The sequence below is a fragment of the Hordeum vulgare genome, chromosome 3H (genome assembly GCF_904849725.1).
Source record: "Hordeum vulgare subsp. vulgare chromosome 3H, MorexV3_pseudomolecules_assembly, whole genome shotgun sequence".
In the NCBI taxonomy this organism is placed as follows: domain Eukaryota; kingdom Viridiplantae; phylum Streptophyta; class Magnoliopsida; order Poales; family Poaceae; genus Hordeum; species Hordeum vulgare.
Genome location: NC_058520.1, coordinates 21,962,843 through 21,970,434, shown reverse-complemented (window position 1 = coordinate 21,970,434; position 7,592 = coordinate 21,962,843).

Genomic DNA, 7,592 nt, shown 5'->3' with positions numbered 1-7,592 from the left:
GCGAATGTGCGCTCGGAGCAGATCCCGATTGGCGTCCTCGCCGAGTGGAATGTTCTCAAGCATCGACCGCTCAACGTCAGCTGCTTCAACCTCAGCGTCCATGCAAAAATCTGCAAAGATAGGACGAGCAAACAGTCAGCGCAGAATGACATGCACAACCCACAAGCACTCGGAAAAACAAGACTTACCACCGAGAAGCGGTATCATCTTCCGGGCCCAATCACTGACATAATTTTCCTGTGCTATGCACCGCCTGTTCAGCACTTTCATTTGTCCCATCAGCTCGGTCCATTGTTTCCCCATTTTTTCCAACTCAGCAGTCAAAGCCTTGTTTGCCTCACGGGCATGCTCCAAGGACTTTTCTCGTTCCGCCAGAACATCCTTCATACCAGCCATTGCAATCATTGTTGCATCCAGCTCTCCAGCAAACTGAACCTTTTCAGCCCTCAGAGTCTCGTACGTTGTCCCCATATCGCAAGTTTTCTGCAACTTAGCGCCAAGAGACGGTTCAGACAAATTCAACAATAAAAAGTCTAAGTTCTTCAGACCCCTGCCGACGCAAGCAGTCGACAGCGGTCTCGGGGACTACACCCAGTGGGTTCACTGAGAGTAACCCCACTCGCATGAAACTCAAACAGGTCCGCCCTATTGAGCTACATGACAACACCTAAGCCTATGAGGCTACTACTACCCGACCTAAGTAAAATTACTCTCGGGGACTCATCCAGTAGGTGCACTCCAAGTGCCCAAACTGTTAGCATTCCAATAGATTAATTTTTTATCTGATCAAGTCAAAGAAAATGTGTATAAAGACAACTGCCGGTGCAAGCACTCGACAGAAGTCTCGAGGACTACACCCACTGGGTTCACTAAGAGTGAACCCATTGCAAAAAATCATACGATATCCGAGCACACCCACTTGGTTACAAGAGGAAAGTAAATGCTTACTAGCCCACTTACTCGGATATCGTCCCGCAGTTCCAAGCTTCGCTTGTACAAGGACGCGATGGAGTCGTACGCCTTCTTGGCCTCTCCCGCCATCAGCTCAGCCTGCACCATGGCCCCCTTGGCAGCTCCCACCTGATCTTATGGGAGACGTTGGACGTTGTACTCAATAGTCGACGGGCCTGGCATCGTAGGAGGATCCTTGGGCATCCCAAGGCCCGCTCCAGCCGGTTCAGCAGCGATCAGCGCTGTTTCAGTCGACGGCACCACCTCAGTCGGCGGCGCGTCCATGGTGAGAGTAGAAACCGGTGGAACAGCCTCAAGGACAGGCACCGTAGCTTGCTCAGACCTCCCCTGGTCGTCGTCCTCCACAAAAATCACCCCTGGGAGAAACCCGACTGAACGGCGTGAGACCACAGGAAAAAGGCAAGACCAAAGACAGAATTGGTGACGCAATAACGTAGGCTCTCGGAGTCACTATGACTCACCTGGTTGGGATGTGGGAACGTTGTCCATGTCCATGGGATTATCCCCCTAGCGTGTCGGAGAGGTGGCAGAGGTGGAAACTCTGTCGAGTAAAATACATTCCACCAATAAGCAGGAGTTCAATCAAATACTGAAGGAAGATAGAAGGACAATGCACTTACGTTGAGGTGACGGGAACCGTGACCCTCATCCGCGGTAAGGCCTTCCGAGGCTTAGATCCACTCGGTTTTGCTGCTTTGGAGGGCTAGCCCGCAGGCTCAGCAGCAGAGTCCCTGGTCCTCTTTGCGCTCCGAACGCCCGGAGCCACGGGAACGGCTGGCGAAACACTCGGTACCACAGGAGCAGCTGGAGGGGCTGGTGGTGCACTCGAGGACGCTGGAGGGGCTGAAGGAGCCACCGGCTCATGACGGTGCTTAGTCCGAGGCTCTGGCGGCGGAGGCGGCGAGTTCTGCTCCTCATCTGCTTCTTCTTCTGCAGACTCCTCTTCCGTCTCCCCGTTGTCAGAGACGTACTCGCCGCTCTCCACGCTGCCCTCCTGGATGCCTTCCTCCTCCTCGGCCGGATTCCCGTTTGAGACGGGAGAAAACCAGTTAGTCCACTCCTGCACAAGATACAGTCGACGACATCAGACAGTGATTCAAGAAAGCAATAAATCTAAGATAGTTGTGTGTACTCGACAAGTTGTACTCACTGCGTTTGGAGGAGGGTTGTCCGCCTGGAAGGCTTTCACTCGCCGAGCTCCTCTAGGGTTTTCGCAGGCGCCGGTGATGTTGAGGACCCATGACGCCACCATCTCCCCGGTCACGCACTCGACGTTGGTCCGAGTGCAGTCCTCAGGCCCTGTGTAATGCCACATGGCATGGTGTATAGCTTGCAGGGGCTGGATACGCCGCCCCAGGAAAACCTCCAGCAAATCTATGCCAGTGACTCCCTTTCGGACGACCTCTGCAAGCGCGTCGACCAGAGGCTGGATCTCGATTTTCTCCGCCTTCGTGAGCGCGAGCTGCCTAGGAGGAGCCGGTCGGTCTAAGCTAAAAGGAGGGAGTCCGGTGGTAGCATTCGGACAAGCGATGTCTTGGCAGTAGAACCATGTCGACTGCCAGTTCCTAACAGATTCACTCAACTGCAGAGCAGGATAGCTACTTTTACTCTTCTTTTGGAAGCCTAAGCCTCCGCAGAGCTGGAGAAGGTGGGTTTTGTCATACGACTGGCTAAGTCGTTTGCTGGTCTGAGATCTAGCAGAGAAGATATGTTTGAAAAGCCCCCAATGGGGGGGACAGCCAATGAAACACTCGCACAACACAACGAAGGCAGAGAGATGAGCAATGGCATTCAGAGGAAAGTAGTGGAGCTGCGCCCCGAAGTGGTTCATGATACCTTTGAAGAAGGGGTGTGGAGGGAGAGAAAAACCTCGGTACAGGTGGCTGAGGAGCAAGACGCGCTCCCCCTCCCGGGGCGCCGGCTCGGTCTCGCCTTCCACCGGCAACCTCCACGACTTGTGCGCGATCATCCCGTGCTCCACCAACTCCAGCAGGTTCTCCTCCGTCACCGTGGAAGGGAGGAAATCCCCCTGGATCCACCCCGCCGGTAACGTTCGCTGTCGCCGCTGAGCAGGAGCCACCGCCTTCCCCTTCTTCTTCCTCGCCTCCAGCTTGCTAGTCTGCCCCTTGGTCATGGCGGAAGCTGCGGATCCGCGGGGGAGAAGGAGAAGGAAGGAGCTTGGGGTGCGCAGGAGGTGGTGAGAGGAGCGGAGCAGGCAAGTGCAAGATATTCGGCGAGTGTAACGAAAAAACCCTCGCCGCTGAGGTTTAAGTAAGGTTCCGACTGGGTCACTGGCAAGTGGCCCCGAAATCTTATCCCCCGACCGGTCGCGGCGATATCAGTGGAGAAGATGAAGGCGCGGGAATCGAGGCGTCGGGTACTACTCGATCGCGATGTCGTCATTCCCGCTGAGCGCGCGGTAACCGAAATTTGAGGATCCCGGAAAATCCGCCGCTGTCAGTTGACTGGTCACGTCAGAAGATACCATGGAAGCACTCGGTTTCCGACAGTTTGTTTCACAAATACTTCCACTCGGATCGTTGGTCAGAAAAGATAAAATGGATCGAGGCAAGCAACGCCAAAGTCACATCCGTACCAGTCGGATCCATACTTCAAGCATCGCTTCGTCGTTCCAGCCCCAATCCATCGGGGACTAATGATGGGGTTATAGTCCTAGGGTAGGGTCATAGGCCTGCCCTGTAGGTCCTACCCAAGGACTACCCCTCATAAGGGACAAGTCCCTTAGTCATTTCCAACTGAACTAAGGAGTTCCCATCATCCAGTCGGTAACAGATCCTCAACCATCCAGTCGGAGACGAGCATTCGGAGTATATCAAACTAACCGACTGGATTCCACTCTGTGCATCGTAACCCCCCTGGAGGGAAACGGTCATACGTTTCCATGTGCCTTTATTAGCATTTAAGACATACGTTACCTATAACGTAGGCATTTATTCGCCACTACTCCATCCCTGTGCACCGAACCGTTGTGGAGGGCTGCGCACTCTATATAAGCCACCCTCCCCCACTGGTGCAGGGGTTAGAAATTCACTGTAATCCATATTCCACTCGACAACAAGCTCCCAGAGCACTGAGACGTAGGGCTATTACCTCCACCGTAGAGGGGCCTGAACTCATACAACCTCGCCATAGCTAAGGCTCTGCCCATCCTTTCGTACCCTACACATCTACTGTCAGACTTATACCCACGACAACAACGATAATCTACTCAGACATCATAGGATAGCAACACATCATTGGATAATAATATGTAGCATAAAGCACCATGTTCAAGTAGAGGGTACAGCGGGTTGCGGGAGGTGAACCGCTGAATATAGATGGGGGAAGATGATGGAGATGTTGGTGAAGATGACGGAGGTTTTGGTGTAGATCGTCGTCACACGATGATGTCCCGAGCGGCGTTCCGGCGACACCGGGAGAGAGGGCGAGAGAGCCCCCCTCCTTCTTCTTCTTCCTTGACCTCCTCCCTAGATGGGAGAAGGGTATCCCCTATGGTCCATGGTCTCCATGGCGGCGAAGGGGCGAGAGCACCTCCGAGATTGGATCTCTCTCTCTGTGCCCTTCTCTTTCTGCGCTCGCAGATTCTGCGTTTCACCGTTTCTTAAATTCCCGGAGATCCGTAACTCCGATTGGGCTGAAATTTTAACACGATTTTTTTTCGGATATTATCTTTCTTGCGGAAAAAGAAGGGCTCCAACCGCCTTAAGGAGTGGCCACAAGCCCCCCTGCCGCGGGCCCACCCCCAGGCCGCGACGACAGGGCTTGTGGGCACTCCGTGCATCGCCTCGCGTTGATTCTTCTTCCCAAAAATCATAAATATTCCAAAAAAATCCCTGTAAGTTTTTATTACGTTTGGACTTCGTTTGGTATGGATATTCTGCGAAACAAAAAACATGCAAGAAACAGGAACTGGCACTCGGCACTGGATCAATATGTTAGTCCCAAAAATAGTATAAAAAGTTGCCAAAAGTATATGAAAGTTGTAGAATATTGGCATGAAACAATCAAAAATTATAGATACGACGGAGACGTATCAGCATCCCCAAGCGTAATTCCTGCTCGTCCTCGAGTAGGTAAATGATAAAAAAGATAATTTTTGATGTGGAATGCTACCTAGCATAATCTTGATCATATAATCTAATCATGGCATGAATACTAAAACATGAGTGATTCGAAGCAATAGTCTATCATTTGACATAAAGACAATAATATTTCAAGCATACTAACAAAGCAATCATGTCTTCTCAAAATATCATGGCCAAAGAAAGTTATCAATAGAAAATCTTATAGTCTGACTATGCTCCATCTTTCCCACACAACGTATTTAAATCATGCACAACCCCGGTTTTAGCCAAGCAATTGTTTCATACTTTAGTGTTCTCAAACCTTTTCAACTTTCATACAATACATGAGCGTGAGCCATGGACATAGAATTATAGGTGGAATAGAATATGGTGGTCGTGGAGAAGATAAAAAAGGAGGAGATTGTCTCACATCAACTAGGCGTATCAACGGGCTATGAAGATGCCCGTCAATAGATATCAATGTGAGTGAGTAGGGATTTCCACGCAACGGATGCACTAGAGCTTATAAGTGTATGAAAGCTCACAAAAGAAACTAGTGGGTGTGCACCCAACTTGCTTGCTCACGAAGACCTAGGGAAATTTTGAGGAAGCCCATCATTGAAATATACAAGCCAAGTTATATAATGAAAATTTCCCACTAGTATATGGAAGTGACAACATAGGAGACTCTCTGTCATGAAGATCATAGTGCTATTTGAAGCACAAGTGTGGAAAGAGAATAGTAGCAATTGTCCCTTCTCTCTTTTCTCTCATTTTTTGTGGGCTCTTTGGCCTCTTTTTTTGGTGGGCATCTTTGGCCTCTTTTTTGTAAATGGGCTTCGCTGGCCTCTTTTATTTCCTCACATGGGACAATGCTCTATTAATAATGATCATCACACTTACAACTCAATACTTAGAGCAATGATGACTCTATATGAAATGCCTTCGGTAGTGTACCGTGACAATGATCTAGCATAGTAATGACATCAAAAAACGGACAAGCCATGGAAACATCATGCTAGCTATCTTACGATCATGCAATGGCAATATGGAAGTGGTGGAACATGTCATGAGACGGAATGGTGGTAGTTGCATGGCAATATATCTCGGAATGGCTAAGAAAAAGCCATAATAGGTAGGTATGGTGGCTGTTTTGAGGGAGGCTATATGGTGGGTGTAATGCACCGGCGAAAGTTGCGCGGTACTAGAGAGGCCAGCAATGGTGGAAGGGTGAGAGTGCGTATAATCCATGGACTCAACATTAATCATAAAGAACTCACATACTTATTGCAAAAGTCTATTAGTCATCGAAACAAGGTACTACAGCATGCTCCTAGGGGAAAGGTTGGTAGGAGTTAACCATCGCGCGATCCCGACCTCCACACAAAGGATGACAATCAATAAATAAATCATGCTCCGACTTCATCACATAACGGTTCACCATACGTGCATGCTATGGGAATCACAAACCTTAACACAAGTATTTCTAAAAATACACAATTACTCACTAGCATGACTCTAATATCACATATTCATGTCGCAAAACTATTGCAAGGAATCAAACATATCATATTCAGTGATCTACAAGTTTTATGTAGGATTTTATGACTAACCATGTGAATGGCCAACTCTTGTTAACTCTCTAAATAGGTATAAGTGAAGCATGAGAGTTTAATTCTTTCTACAAAAGATATGCCCTGCTCTAACAAATATAAGTGAATCAAAAGAGCATTCTACAAATGGCGGTTTTCTATGTGTAGGGAAACAGGCAATCCAAACTTCAAAAGATATAAGTGAAGCACAAGAAGCATTCTATAAAGCCAACCAAGTACTATCTCATACCAGAATGGTGCATAAAAGAAAAAGGAAAAAATAAACACAAAAGACGCTCCAAGCATTTGCACATATCATGTGACGAATTAAAATATAGCTCCGAGTAAAATTACCGATAGATTGTAGACGAAAGAGGGGATGCCTTCTGGGGCATCCCCAAGCTTAGACGCGTGAGTCTTCCTTGAATATTAGCTTGGGGTGCCTCGGGCATCCCCAAGCTTAGGCTCTTGCCTCTCCTTATTCCTTCATCCATCGTGCTCTCACCCAAAACTTAAAAACTTCAATCACACAAAACTCAACAAAACTTCGTGAGATCCGTTAGTATAATAAAATAAATCACCACTTCAAGTACTGTTGTGAACTCATTCTAAATTCATATAAGCATTATATCTACTGTAATCCAACTTCACCATGGTTCATACCCCCCGATACTACCCATAGATTCATCAGAATAAGAGAACAATGCATAGAAAACAGAATCTTTCAAAATAGAACAGTTTGTAGCAATCTGTATATTCCGTATACTTCTGATATCTCAAAAAATTTGAAAAATTACGAACGTCTGGAAACTTTGCATATAAATCAGCAGAAAAACGAATCAACTCAAAATATCTTCCAGAATAAAAATGAAAATTAATTTCATGAGCAGAAAGTTTCTGTCTTTTCTCAGCGTGATCAAACAACTATCACCCAAACTAATCG